The sequence below is a fragment of the Etheostoma spectabile genome, chromosome 21 (genome assembly GCF_008692095.1).
Source record: "Etheostoma spectabile isolate EspeVRDwgs_2016 chromosome 21, UIUC_Espe_1.0, whole genome shotgun sequence".
Classification (NCBI taxonomy): Eukaryota; Metazoa; Chordata; class Actinopteri; order Perciformes; family Percidae; genus Etheostoma; species Etheostoma spectabile.
Window position 1 is genome coordinate 18640739 of NC_045753.1, and position 14597 is coordinate 18655335.

Consider the following 14597-nt stretch of genomic DNA (forward strand, 5'->3'; position numbering starts at 1 on the left):
TGAAAAGAACCAAGTCCAAAACAAATCCAAAGTGATCGAGTTAGCCAGGGTGGAGAGAAGGGGTCTGATGAGCTGCAGCTGGAACCGTGACTCCCGCACACCAGGTTTCACTCCTGCAATCAAGGACAGACAGAGGGGAGGAGAGCAGAGACAGGGTGCAACCAGCAACAGACCTAACAGATAGTTTCACAGCACCTACATTTAAATACACCTGGGTCCAGTAGACCCGAACACCTCATGTGTAATATTTATGTGTAGGGGGCGTGTATTGTGTGAAGCCATTGGAAAAGTTATTTTTTATGTTCTTCAGAGAATTGAGCCAAGGCCAATGAGTTTGAGTTAGAAGAAAACATAAATACACACACACACACACACACACACACACACACACACACACACACACACACACACACACACACACACACACACACACACACACCACACAACACAACATCACACACACACACACACTAATCTGTGATGCCAAGTCAGAACTCTTACACTGTTTTCTAGAATTAAATGTCCATTTACCAGGAATCAAGTGTGAGGTGCAATCTTACTGTAATTGCTAGCATTTTATAAACCAAGTGAATGGTCAATTAATAGAAAAAAATATGACAAAAAAACCTTAGTTGCAGCCCCAATCATTACAGGTTTTACAATTGCTATGACAATAGTAATATGACAACTCTTAACGCACCAACACACCTACAACACACAACTGGCAACACAGCTAACTTTATGCTCAAAATCACATTGTAAATAAACTACAACACTAATTTTCAAAATACAATAATATACTAACACAATACACTATGTCTACCAAAACACTGCACCAATTTGTGTTTGATTTTGAGACAACAATGTCTCAAAGTCAAATAATTCTTCAAAACATGTTCTCTTCCAAAATGAACATTTAGTCAGTCATAGCCCAATGTAAGAAAACATATGTCAAAAACAATATCAGGTAGAATTACAGAAACTGCATTATTTTACATGTGTCAGGTCTGCTCTTATACAATAGATAATAGTATATTGCATTGACCAAAGATTGGGTTTACACTGCAGTTTCTCTTGAAGCCTGTCTACATTTTTGTTTTGTTGTGTTTAGTAAATGCTGCATTTTGTTTCTTGTGCCACAGAAATTCAATACAAAAATGAATGAGCCATCTCAGAGTAGCTTCATAGAATGCGTCACTGCCCGATTTGAGTCGTGTGCAGATTTGAGTCGCGCATGTTTCACTTTGAGACGAGGGAAGATGTGAGAAAAGTAGCATACAAGATGCTAACAAAAGATTTCTGTAATGTCAATTCAGTAAAAATGGACGTACTTAACAAAGTTGGTTCACTGCTGGCTACAAGCTAGCAATCAAACGCAACAAGGTTGTCACTTGAATGGCGTTTTGCGCTAACGTTAGCAATCAAACAATCATAGATAGCTAAAACGTTTTATGAAATGATTTCCGTCTTCTGTTATTGTTTGTATTGAAAAAAAGTTTATTATTTCATGGATTTCACAAATTTCAGTATGACACGTTATGCCTGAAACTGTTTAAATCTGAGCATGCACGACTCAAATCTGCACTCGACTCACATCAGGCAGAGACAGAAAGTTAATGAAAAAGGGAAATAGAGACAGAATTGTCCTGGTACTCATCTTCCTCTCCGTCGTGCAGGAATTTTTCTTACTTTCTTTGTGTTCCTCTTGGTGTATTGTTCCTTTTCCACAGACAATCAGCCCGAATAGCTCCCCTTTTACTGTATTTACTACTGTAACATTTCAGAATCCGCTTTGGCCAGGTTTGCGTAAACAAACAAGGAATGTGACTTTGGTTACTGTAATCCTTGCTGTCAAAGTACAACACTCACTTACTGTAACATATAAAGAACACTGTAAAAACAGATGGTCATGCGATTGAAAGAGCCTCAACAGCTGGGTGTGTTTCCTAGATGGGAATCAGTTGTGAGTGATCTATTTGCATAACTTTAATCAGCTTTTTCTCTCATTTACAGTAACAATGGAATACATGTAAAATGCAGGAGATTTATTTGTGTTTCAATTTACAATATGAACAGCTGTTCACTTTGACCTTAGCCTAAGATGGGTTTAGAACATGATGTTATCTGTTTTGACATATGTTATCATTTGCAAATTTGTCAGTAAAAATCTATTTTTTTGGTCTTGGTTGAGCTTGTGTGTAAAAGAAGTTAAAGCATTTTAAATGTTTTGTTAACTGTATCCATTTTGTGGCAAAGCAACAAAAAATTGTTAATTGTATAGCCTACACAGACAGATGTAGTGCTTACTGTGTTAAGAGTCTAGGAAAGTTGTTAAAAGTATTGAAAAAATTGTCATAGCAATCGTAAAAAACTGTAGTACATCATGTTTCATTTAAATAAATGGTCGACAACTGTTACAATAGTAACAAATACAAATTTACAAAAAACACAAATAAGTCCTCCAAAGAAACTACAAAATGTTTAATTTGTAACTGTTTTTTTTTAACTGACGCCCCATCGACAGGATGATATAGAACCACTGCAAATCAGCGAACACATGTTCTATGAAACATATGTTGTTTTGGGGAACCTTCTGAAACAACTTATGCTGTTTGTCTTGGGAGGACAGTCCCCAATATCACTGACAAACAAGTCAAATATAGAAAATAGGACTCAAATATAGAAAAACAAAAACAAAGATCTTGGACAGCACAGACAGAAGTGATACATTTTTAAGTATCGTACAGTGGCTGATCCACAATAATTGTAAAAAAAACGTTTGGAGGAGGAGGCGGGTGTTTTTCAAAGTCACCTTTTTCCGGATGTCATCATTGTCATAATAGCTGTTAGCTTTTGTCACCATTCTTCTTATGCTACTGTTTAAACTTCTACTTCTTTCTGCTTTTAATTGTTGTTGTTTTGTTTTGGTCCTATGGTGTGGATAATTTTCTCTTTCATGTTGCTGCCATAGCTGCTCCTTTTGAGCATTAGTAACAGAGTAACAGATTAACTTGCTCCCCCCTATCGAAAATAAAGTTGGTCTGATCCAGTCCAGGAGCTGTCCAGGAGCTGAAAGTGGCAGCTACAGCACTGAGCTTTTAGAGGTCAACAAGAGTCTGCAGCAGACAGGGTGCAACAGGAACACCGTGTTGAGGGCCAGATACACACTGGGAGCAGCTGGCCTGGAAAGAGAGGGGCGAGCAAGAGGTGAAGCCAGAAACGGAGAGAAATGTTGGGATAGAGGGATAGAGGACAAAATGGGGAATGGAGCAACGAGAGTATCATTCTCAGTTACACTGTTTCACATGGTGGAGCCCCTCTTTAAAGGCCAATTACTCTGTAATAGTCCTAGACTGACTAGGTGATTTCTCACTGTGCTGAGTGGAATGGCAGAGCAGGAGTGGAGTCAGTCCAGTGGAGAAACCCAATCATCATTGCACTGGAGTGAAGGGAGTCAAGGGACACACTGTGTGTGTGTGTGTGTGTGCGTGTGTGTGTGTGTGCATGAACAGTTTGTGTGCATAATTGTCACTATTCACTGAATTTATTATTGAATGTGACCTTCAAGCATACTTCAGTAGAGCCAAAATGTTGTGTATGTGTGTGCTTACATGGCTGTTTATGACAGAACCCTCACAAGGGGTACATTGTATGTCCTGTACTGTACTGTACCTCTTAATACAGGCAACTGCAAGACGATACTAGTGGCTGAATTTACTCTCAGATAACATTGAATTGAATACATGTTTCTATACACTATGCAGTTTTAGTTTCTGCATTACAGTAAATTGATTTAATTGCAAGTTAACTCAATTGACTGCTACCTTTACTACCTAAAATGCCTTTGTATGTAATTATAGCCTTTTTTCCCCCTTTTCCTGTCGTCATTCATATCCACCACGATGGTGCTGTAGGCGTAACACAAGCTTGACAGTATTCCATAGTAATTAGTGTCTTTTAATTTTGGTGATGTAGGGATTTAAGCTTGTTTCAGTGTTGCACTCACGTCCCTTTGGATAAAAAACATCATGTACGTCTAAAGTATAAATGGACAGCCCTGAGAGGATTGTAGCTGCTACACAACTCAGCAGTAACCCATCCTGACAATGAAAAGATTATAGTCACATAACATGTAAGCTAATGATCTCTCCACTGGCTACATTATGAATTGCATCACCAATTGAGAGGCAATTTCAATGTTGTTTTAGAATGGTTAGGAATGAATCAGGAAAGGGCAGCAGCTTAGTGGCATTGCCTGTCAGATGTACTATTAGTTATAAGCGCAACTTTAGTTTTAGTTCTAATAGATATAAAAATAGATATCTTTTTTGATTTTTTTCTAAAGAGCTTGGTTTCATGATACCATTCATTGATAGATAATATGAATGAATGAAAGATTGAATGAATGAATGTGTGATTAGGGAGAATTGGAAAGTGAGGTCCATTTCAGAAAATATGTAAAAAATATGTTGATCTTGTTTAATGCCTTGAAGAGATGGCAAGGCCAACTTAATTAGTCATTACTTTATTTCTCCAGTATTATAAAGTATATAGTCTTGTATTGTCAGACCTATATCCACAGTGCTGTGTCAGTATGGTCTGGCTGCTTTGCCTATCTATTCTGGAAAAAGAAGAAAAACAACCTGGATTGTTTGTATTTCTTAAAAACCAATCACAATCATCCTTGGAAGCACTAAGCCCCGATAGTGGGATGGGAGGGACATCCTGCGTGTCGGATGTCATGCTTTATCCCATCAATGTACATCTGTTGAGGCAGACTATAGGATACATAAATCTTTTTTTCAGTGATTTTTTAATAGATCTGATTGGGAAGGTATGTATGAATATGTTTTCTTTATTTTAGACTTAAATATTTTGATAAAATCTCTTTGTGTTTGTGATTAAGCACCCCTCATGTCAATGTGACAGTGATGTCAGTAAATGAAATTAAACATATTTCAGATGTTATGTATGTTTAATATTATGGACTACATCATGAAATGGCTAGTTAAGAAGGTGCAGTGAACTTACATATGCTCTGGAGTCAAGGGAGCAATCTGGCAGTCTGTCACTGTCTGTCAAGTCTCAAATCAAAAGACGTAAAGCACTACAGATGAGCACAGCCCATCAGGAGAGGGACTTCTAGTAGCTGCTGCGCATCTCTAAGATATCACATATTGAAAACATTAGACTTTTCATGTTATACACTGCCTGTCACAATCGACGGACGTCTGTCATGAAGGAGAATAGCGCAGTATACATACATAAATTAACATGGGCTTCTTACTTTTTGACAGGCTTGATTTTCAAACATCAAAACTGTCAGAACCTAATCTAATTTGATGGTTTCTGTAAAATAAACTAGGGCATGCTCAAAGCGCAAGGCAGAGAATTCCCTGCCCTCCCACACTGGTTCCTCGTCTGTAGTTCTCTTTAAAAGCCAACTTACCACAAGCTAATGGTTGCGTATGAATGTTTAAACACATATGGATGGGATCAAAGATTTTAAGATGTGCGTGACAGTACCCATACCTTCCCCTGTGGCTTTTGCTGGCCTCCACTAAAGATCCTTGAGTGAAGTCATGCTGAAAGGACCAGATGACGCTGCTGCTGCTGCATTAGTACTGCGTGTGCGTGTGTGTGTGTGTGTGTATGTGTGTGTGTGTGTGTGTGTGTACTCACAAGGGGAGTGTAGAGAGGTACGATGACGGTGGAGGAGAAGCTGTTTTCACGCCCAACAACCTGCCAAGATTGTGATATAAAATGATACAAATGCCCTGCATGTGGAGAGATACGGTCGGTCTGCTGCTAGTCCAAGATTGAGAGAGGTTAGGGCTGCAAAATCTTTGCCTGATTTTTAGTTGTTATAAAATTCACTCTTCTACTGTGCATTGGCTATTCACTTTTTTGTCTTATTTAACTAATGTATTAATAAAAAATATATCGTTTGACTAATACATTCCTTTAAAGCTGCAGAGATTAATTGAGTAATCAATTAATTGTCAATTATTAAATTAATCGGCAAATATTTTGTTTATCAATTAATCGGTTTGAGTCAATTTTTATTAAAAAAAAAAATTAAAAATTAAACATTCTCTGATTCCAGCACATTCAAATGTGAATATTTTGTAGTTTCTTCTCTCCTCTATGACAGAACTGAATATCTTTGCGTTGTGGACAAAACAAGATGTTTTATGTCATCTTGGGTTTTGGAAAACACTGAACATTTTTCACCATTTTCTGACATTTTTTTAGACCAAACAACTAGGCTTAATTGAGAAAATAATTGTTAGTTGCAGCCCTACATTTCTTAGCATCCCTTTTTTCTATATCATTTTTTTTTTAATTGATCAGGCCTGTGCAATAGTGGCCATGCGCTTGGTGTGACCTTGTATACTGAGTAAAAACATGCATGTGCATATGCTATGATGATGTTTGTGTGTGGACCAGATTGCAAGTGCACTGGAGTGTATAGTAATATACTGATGTTGCATTCTTTCAGCCAATTGATAGGTTGACAGGACGTTTCAGTGCACAGGCGTGACAAGAGAGGCACTGGGTAGAAAACAGAAAACACTGTAGCAGAAACACAAGAATAGAAGTACCAGTGAGAGCCACATGTGCATAACAATGTTTGATTTTGATCATCTTAAAGTTATTATATATAATAACATACATTATAATATTATATATCCATTCCATTACAATCATAGACAATTACAGTTTAAAATATCATAGATTTAAATTGTAGAATTTTGTACTATCACGATTTATGAAACAATTTTTATTTTGTAGTTACAGACTGATTATTTTACTAGGACAATGTATTGGCTGATATAACCTTATTGCTATTTCATGTTTGGTGTTCATGCAAAAAATATATTATTATATATAACTTTTTCAGTACTTTCTATCGGACCACTTTTATGGGATGTAACAAGCATTGGCAGTTGTAATATAAACAATTAATTTTTTTTAAATACATTTTGTTTCTCTTGTTAAAATTACTGATTTGTCAGCTATTTTGCACGGCAGTGTTATTGTTACTGGACACCTGCCATTGTTAGGGAATGCTTTGTATTTGCGATGCACAGAGTGAAATGATGCACACAGCAGACAGTCATTGCCCAGAGTTAATGTGTCCAGATGTGTGGAAAAAATATCTAAAAGCATCTTTTGTTGCTGTCATATGTAAAATTCGGTGCAGTGAATGCAAATTGACAAAACAGATCAGTGCAGTGGACCAACTAGATATCACAAGTCAAATCAAGACTGCATCAGTTATATGTCCTTATTGCCAAGCCGTGGGGCAGTGAAGTAGAAAAAAATGCATTTCACCTATTTCTCTGTTTCTGCCGCTTTCCAGCAAGTCAATAATATTCCAATTTCTCAAAGTAAATGCAAAACGAATGATGTCGATTGGAGCGGTGATTCAGGGCAGCTGTCTGGGGCCTTTTTAAATTGAATCTTTCCAGATCAAGCTTCACTTTTTGCCTGGGCTGTGTAAACAAAGACTAGTTGCATATTGTCTAATCCAGGATTAGATTCACCTGTAATTGGACCTGTATTGAGTAAGTTAACTGTTAAATTGCTCTCCAGTTAGGGGGTGCCACCCGATATCCCTGGGATAACCGTCTGGGGAACACAGTGTTGAGTTACAAAAGATGGGATGACGTAGAGCAATTGGTTACCTGAGAAACGAAAGTCTTTCACAGTGCTATACACTATTTTGCAACATACTGTACACAGTTGATTCAGTAATGCAGTGGATGTATGATGAGCAGGACCATAATTGTCTCTGTCCACTGAACTTTTCATGGCTCGCCACTATGACAGTGGACTGCAGACTTTGTATGAGTAAGTTGTGACCACATTAGCAGCATTCATTGGTGCATTTGGAGGCAATTTCATAATGAGTGGCAGCCATTAGGGTTGTGGTGTGGTAATGGTAATAGTCAAGCTATTGCAGCAGGTGCTTACATGGGTTATGAGCCCATTCAGGGCTCATCATTACGGAGCAGTTAAGAATGGAAAGGGGGTTCACTTAAATCTGAATGTGAGGCAATTTAACACATGCATGCTTTATGTGTTGTTGGCTGCAGTCTTTGTTCTATGGCCGTTGTTGATCTCTGCTGTTACTTATGCTGAACTACTTCCTAATGCTTTTCCTCTCTCTTTTACCTACAGAATTACATTCCAACGCTTGTGTAAAAAAGCTGTGCTGATTTTGCGTGGTTAATGTCTTAAATAGATATTTTATTTCAGCCTGTTTTGTTCTTTTGAACGCTTGTGCCTGTTGATTCCTTAGGATCTTCAGGATCCTATTGTAGTCCTGTCCTCTGAGCTGCCCCGTTAGGATGGGATTAATATTCCAGAGAGACGTGGGTGATAAAATATTAGCCATGCTCGGTTACCAGACTTATCATTCTGGACAGCAATTTAAGCAGGTGACGTATTACATGCGTTGTTTGAAATAGACAACACAAAACACAATACAACCCAGTCTGACAGCACATAATCAGCTATAAGGCGGCCTATAGCCAAAACATTACATCAGCCCATTGGAAGGGCTGGCAAAGTCTCCTAATGGCTTTTTTGTTTGTTTGTTTTTTAGCTTTATGGGCTTACAAGAATGACATTAGTCTAAATATGATTGTATCCATCAGATAAGCCCAAACCCTCTCAAAGTACCCCATTACACTCTTCTGAACTCAAATGGCGAGCAAAGCTGATGAAATAAAATCAGAGAAAACAAAGCTCCTCATGCACAGAAATACTGAGGGGTGCAAATCTAAACCCCAAATTCTTTAGCTGTAGCTTTAGCAGTGCTATAGGCCCAGCATAGAATGCCCACCATCAGGTCTTCACTGAGTAGTGGAGTTTATTATATCAAACAGGTAATGTATAGCAAAAATAGCAGACAAGTACATGTTACTATATGATATGGTAAATAAAAACAAACAGAACATGTAAACCCTAACCATGTAGCTTTCATATTTGCTCGCTGAGAGGGAATTTCCCTCTTGCTCACAGAAACACAGCTGAGCCGTAGCTAAAATCTGCCCCAAAAGTAGCCTGACTATTCCCCAGGGTCTTTTGTAAATATATAACTAAAAGGTTTTTAAAAGTCTCCACATCTAGGGACACAGATGCTAAATTAACACTGGGCCCGTTTTGAAGTGGCAGGCAAGATTACTTTCAAATGACAAATGTCATTAATTTGTGTCAAGACAAATAAAACACCGGAAATACGCGGGATGAGGGCAAAAACACAAAGAAATGGTACTACACCATAAATACCTGTATACAGGAAGCAGTGTTAAAAGCAAAGAGTGGTCCACTAAACAATTTTTAACGATCAAAATAATAAATTGATTTACTCAACATACTTTATCAACATACTACGAATCTACTGTAAATCAGTCATAAAGGAAGATGGGAATATTTAACTATGATGAATAGGTAATATGCCACAGTAGGCAAATTTACAAAGGACCATTAAATGATTTTGTATACTTCAAAGTATGTGTGGGCATGTTTGGAAGCGTCTATAGCCTGTTCAGTCTCTGCGGATGTTACCTAAAGTTAGATTTCTTGGTGATCACAGCTTCTTTGTCTTTTTTTAGGATAAGGCATAGCTGTAATGCTAGATGTCATTTTATATAACTTATAGTCACTCAGTCCTGCCATCTTACATTAGCTGTAGCCTTGTCTAACAGCATTCATTTTCATCTACCACAGCTAGAAATACAGTGCACTGCTGATTAGATTTTTCTGTCACCTCCACTGCTAACACCTTAACAACATCCTCATGAGGTTTATGAGGGGGGATAGGAGTTATAATGGAGGTTTTCTTTTTATGAAATTATCCCTGTTCCTCATTGATTGTCATGGTGTGCTCTTAGCTTGGCCTGCAGATAGGGAGTGGTCCTACAGAGCATATCAATTATACCTCATATCCATTCTAAAGTAGTCCTCACATCGTAATTTGAGAGCACACATGGCCATTTATCCTCCCACACCTCCGAGGACAATGCACACATCATCTCTGAGCTTTGCCGTCCTGGATTTCTCGCAATCACTGTAGTCTGAATCCAAAGACAAATTGCTGCTGTCGTTGCAGTCAGATTCTGGGTGGTAAGGATCTCTGAGGCTCTCGAGCATAGTGTCAATATCTTGGATCTTATTAACACCGAGATGTGGGAAATGATCAATGCATATCTGTCATGCATTCATAGTTTTGAATGATGTCTCGATTATAACTTGTTATCATTTTAATATGGCTCTTTGGCATGGCAATGGTAATTGTCCCTCTGTCACTGTTCATTTGTTTCCATTTCATAATATTAGAATATAGGCAGAACATTAAATGAGGACCATGTTGTAAGTGGCATACTCCACAGCACTTTCATATTAATTCTCCTTAATGAAAACAAGAGAAGTACAAGTCAAGTTTAAAAAAATATTAGATCATATACAGTAAATTGCAGTTCCAGGCTGCCCAATATAATATGGTGCAGTATTTTGCAGTCAGGATATTGTGTAGCTATATTGAAAAGGAATCATGCTCTGCACACTCATCCTGCAAGACATTTGTCAAAAAGATTTTGTGCACTTGTGAGAAAATAAAGCCAGCACATCTAATCTTTGGGGGGGGGGGGTCTCTTTTAAAATCACAGCTGTTGAAAAATGTGTATGTGTGCTTGCTTTCATTTATTTTTAATGGATAATATTCGGCAACTTGAGGGGCTGGATTTTCTTATTGACTTCAAAGTTTTGGGTAGAAATTTGAAGGATTAATCTATCACCGGTTTGAAAGAGTGGTTTTGTTTTTACTGCACTGTCTGGAATGATAGTGTTGATGGAATTGCTCCACACTATCGTTTTATACTGCACCTGCAGCCAAACACATTGCAACGGAGCTGTTCTATTTGCTAGAAATATACTTAACTGCATGCAGATTATGTTATAATGATGGGGAATGAGCTACATGTGAATGTAGCTGATGTACATTGAGTTTTATCTGCCTGGTTTCAACATAATACTTTGGATGCAACACTGTAGGTTGGTTACTATTTGTCTTTGGGTGATTATTTCCAGAATTTTTTGAGCACTTCAGTCAGTTTGTGTCCAGGCATTCTTTTAATAGCCAAAAGTCAGGATTGTGTGACAGATATAGGAAAGTTTACATGCTCAAATTTGATTAAACCTTTGTTTTCCTATTTTACAATATGGATCGATGTACTGAATTCTTGGTAACTTTGAACAGTATTGTTTATCCACGATCTAATACGTTTATGTTGTACTGTATACGTACAGCCACGTGTGAGTTTATTGAGACTAGGGCACTCACAATGCAGTGTTCTCCCATGTTTGCTATTAGGGCATTTTCTCTCATTTTTCAGTCCTCTGCAACAGGGAAATAAGAATAAATAAATACATGAAATTTGTCAAAGAGGCCGGGATACTGAGATCAAAATAACTTGGCTTGCTGAATGTTTGTCCTTATAGTGCTTGACCTTTAGAAGGCGATGTATTTTGGTCTGCTCAGAGAGAGAGACTGAAGGTGACCAGATTTGGCCACACCATTTTTGCAGGCAAGGTCTTAATCGCCCATGGCCTTTACTCCTGAGAGGCTGTGAGCACCTTGAATTTTTCCACTTGACCGTTTAACCCAACAAACAGCCAACCAAAATAACTACATTATTATATATAATTAAACCAATATAAATAACCTTTAAAGCAGTGCTAGATGCTTAAAAAGTCTCACAAAGCAGCAAATGGTTATCATAAATTTAATATAAACCTGCAAACATCACTTTCTTGTTCCTATTCTTTGTTTTGACTTTGATAGAAATTCACCCTTTGAGGTGTAGGATCCCAAAACGATAATGTTCCTCTTCACTTCCCACATCGCCTCCTGCTTATGAACTGAGGGGGAAATGCAAAGAGGACGGATGTGTGGATGAATGTTATTGAACAATTGGGACCGCCAGGCTCTCTCTAGCATCATTACTACTAGAGACATTTTGACACTTCAGTGACTTCATCGACACTTTGATTACTAATGGTGCACAGCTGTATCACCTGCAGAGGTGGGTAGAGTAGCCAAAAATTGTACTCAAGTAAAAGTACTGTTACTTTAGAATAATATGACTCAAGTAAAAGTAATAATTAGTCATCCAAATAATTACTTGGGGAAAAAAGTGCTTGGGGAAAAAACTACTCAAGTACTGAGTAACCACTGAGTAACATCTGATTTATTTTTTATAACGCAAGCATTCAATCAGACAAATAAAATTACAATATAATCATAATCATCAAACTAAAAGACAAACATAGCCTAAACTAAGCCTTACTAAAAATTAGTAAACTTATTGCTACATGTTTCCTCAAGTTAGATGTTGAGTTTTTGAATGCTGACATGTCCGTTTGTTTTGGTAAACACTGAAGTCACCGCATAATGTAGCTCCTGTTTTGCACTTTTACTAAAAGGTAAACATGCTTTCAATAAGAGGTTGGAGGTTTTCCTCCTCGTCTGTGTCTGCACTGCTGACGGTTGAGTCAGACATTTTTGTTTTGCTAGGACTGTAAAGCTAACGCGTCCCGCCACTGAGATTGAGTATGGTCACGTGACTGCACAACAACGTTTGATTGTTGAAGCACAGTCACGTGGTAGAGCCTTTAGCGGAAGTCTCTTTCTCTGTCAAAATAAAACATTAAAATGAGGCCTGCGCGTGTGGCGGGGGGGAAATTACAGTAATACTGCAGATTATATTACTATAAGATCAGAAAGTCATTTGCTTTTCTTATCATATCATGTATAAATCTGTGCGAGAATTTGAGGCAGAGTATTGTGTCTACATTTATGTTGTTTTATTCCTTTATGTTGTCTTTATCCTGAGTATGCTAAAGATGTTCTATGAAGGCTGGAATGACTTACAATTTACAGAAAAACAAATATTGGATAAGGGAAATGATATCAAAACTTGACAGTGATTGATTATGTTTTCTGCTCCAAAACTGATGATAGATCGATTGCAGGCGTCACAGACTGTGACTAACTGAAAATAACATAAATGGAAAATATTTTCATTATTATGAAAGAAAAGAAGCGACATGAAGCAGCATTCAGAACAGCTATAATGAAGTCTACAGCTTGTTTGCTTGGCAAAAGGCGAAGTGCAGTAGGTATTCTTTTTAAGCTTTGATATTTTATAGGACTAATGAAGGCTGGAAGGGTAGAAAAGTGTTTTATGATTCATTTGGGATTTGAATTAAAACACACCTAATACTTTTGACTTCATAATGAAGTAGTAGGAATAATGTGACACCAAGGTTGGTGTTATTGTCTTTCCTGACCCCACGGGTAGCTTGATATAGTCACAGTCTTTATTCAGCCTTTCACACTCCTTTTACAGTTCAATCCGATGAGCTTTAGCAACCAATCAATAGAAAGATTTCCAGTGAAATGGTGTTACTGTTAACGAGAAAACTATAAACTGTGTATCTTCCCTTCCAAGACCATCTGAAAGGCTCCTCTCTCTTTCTTCTTCATCTCCTCTGAGCTGCATTTAACTGATTGGAACTGATTGGACCGGTTCACGGGTCACAGAGTGGAGAACAAAGGAGGAGTGAGCACAAATGGAGCTCATAGCATAGGTTAAGGCAGGAACACAGTCATTGAAGCCATCTTTATCAGCTGAGCATTGGCTTATCTCCCGAAATGCCATCATTACACCCTCACACATTTACCTATGTAATCTATTTAACGGCCCAACACCCGTGTTGCACCCACACAGGTGTTTTCACCTATTTGGCTCACCTCTGCATACGACTGTGTCTCTGCAGACTGATGAAAAATCTCCCTGACTTCTGTTTTATTTTTTACTTTTACTTATTTTCTGTGCCACTGTAGAGGCTATAATCTCACATGATTTACTGGTTTGTGCCTTTGCATCAAATCAAAGGATTTTCTGAGAATTGTGCTATCTTACCTCTGGAAAGGTTTACAAGAAGCATAGAGCCTTAAAGGTCCCACTTCACCGGTCTCTGTGGATATCTGTTCTCTAAATCTTTGTATTTCTTAATTAATCTAGGTACTTAGTTAATCTGATACCTGCACGGTGCACCACTCTTGTGTTTACATACATGTAAGGCACAACAGCTGTAATCATAAATAACATTTTTAATAGTTTTACTGGGGTCCGAGCTGGCTCACTGGACTTGCAGCAAAAATGAAATTAAATGGTTATTAGTTACACCTGTGTTTCTTCTGCGCAATCAAAATGTCTGCCATTTAAAAGAACTATTCCCAACACAGCTTTGCTTAATTTCAGCCTGAGCAAAGGCCTAATCAGCCAGAATAACTGGCAACACCTCTTTTGGTGTGTAGGGCCTTAAAGTCCTTCCACATTTGATTGCTGTTGCTGCTTGCAACAAGCCGTTGCTAATTGCTGTAGCTTCTGCTACCATCAGAATCAGAATCAGAATTAGCTTTATTTGCCAGGAAATTTTGCTTTGGAATTTCGTTGCTCCCAATGTGCTTACACATACAAAACAACCAAACAGTATATACACACTAATATATACATACT

The 14597-nt window shown here is 37.9% G+C and overlaps 1 protein-coding gene and 1 long non-coding RNA gene across 3 annotated transcripts in view; both read left to right on the top strand.

Moving 5' to 3' along the window:
- nrg3b (neuregulin 3b) overlaps positions 1–14597 on the top strand; it is a gene marked incomplete at its 5' end in the record, with an annotated part of 215288 nt that overhangs the window by 24858 nt on the left and 175833 nt on the right.
- The window catches only part of LOC116671092 (uncharacterized), a 20082-nt gene that overhangs the window by 1615 nt on the left and 3870 nt on the right, over positions 1–14597 (top strand). The window contains exon 2 of the long non-coding RNA XR_004327193.1: positions 10440–10452. This is a non-coding gene — a long non-coding RNA (uncharacterized LOC116671092). The remainder of the gene's footprint in view (positions 1–10439; positions 10453–14597) is intronic.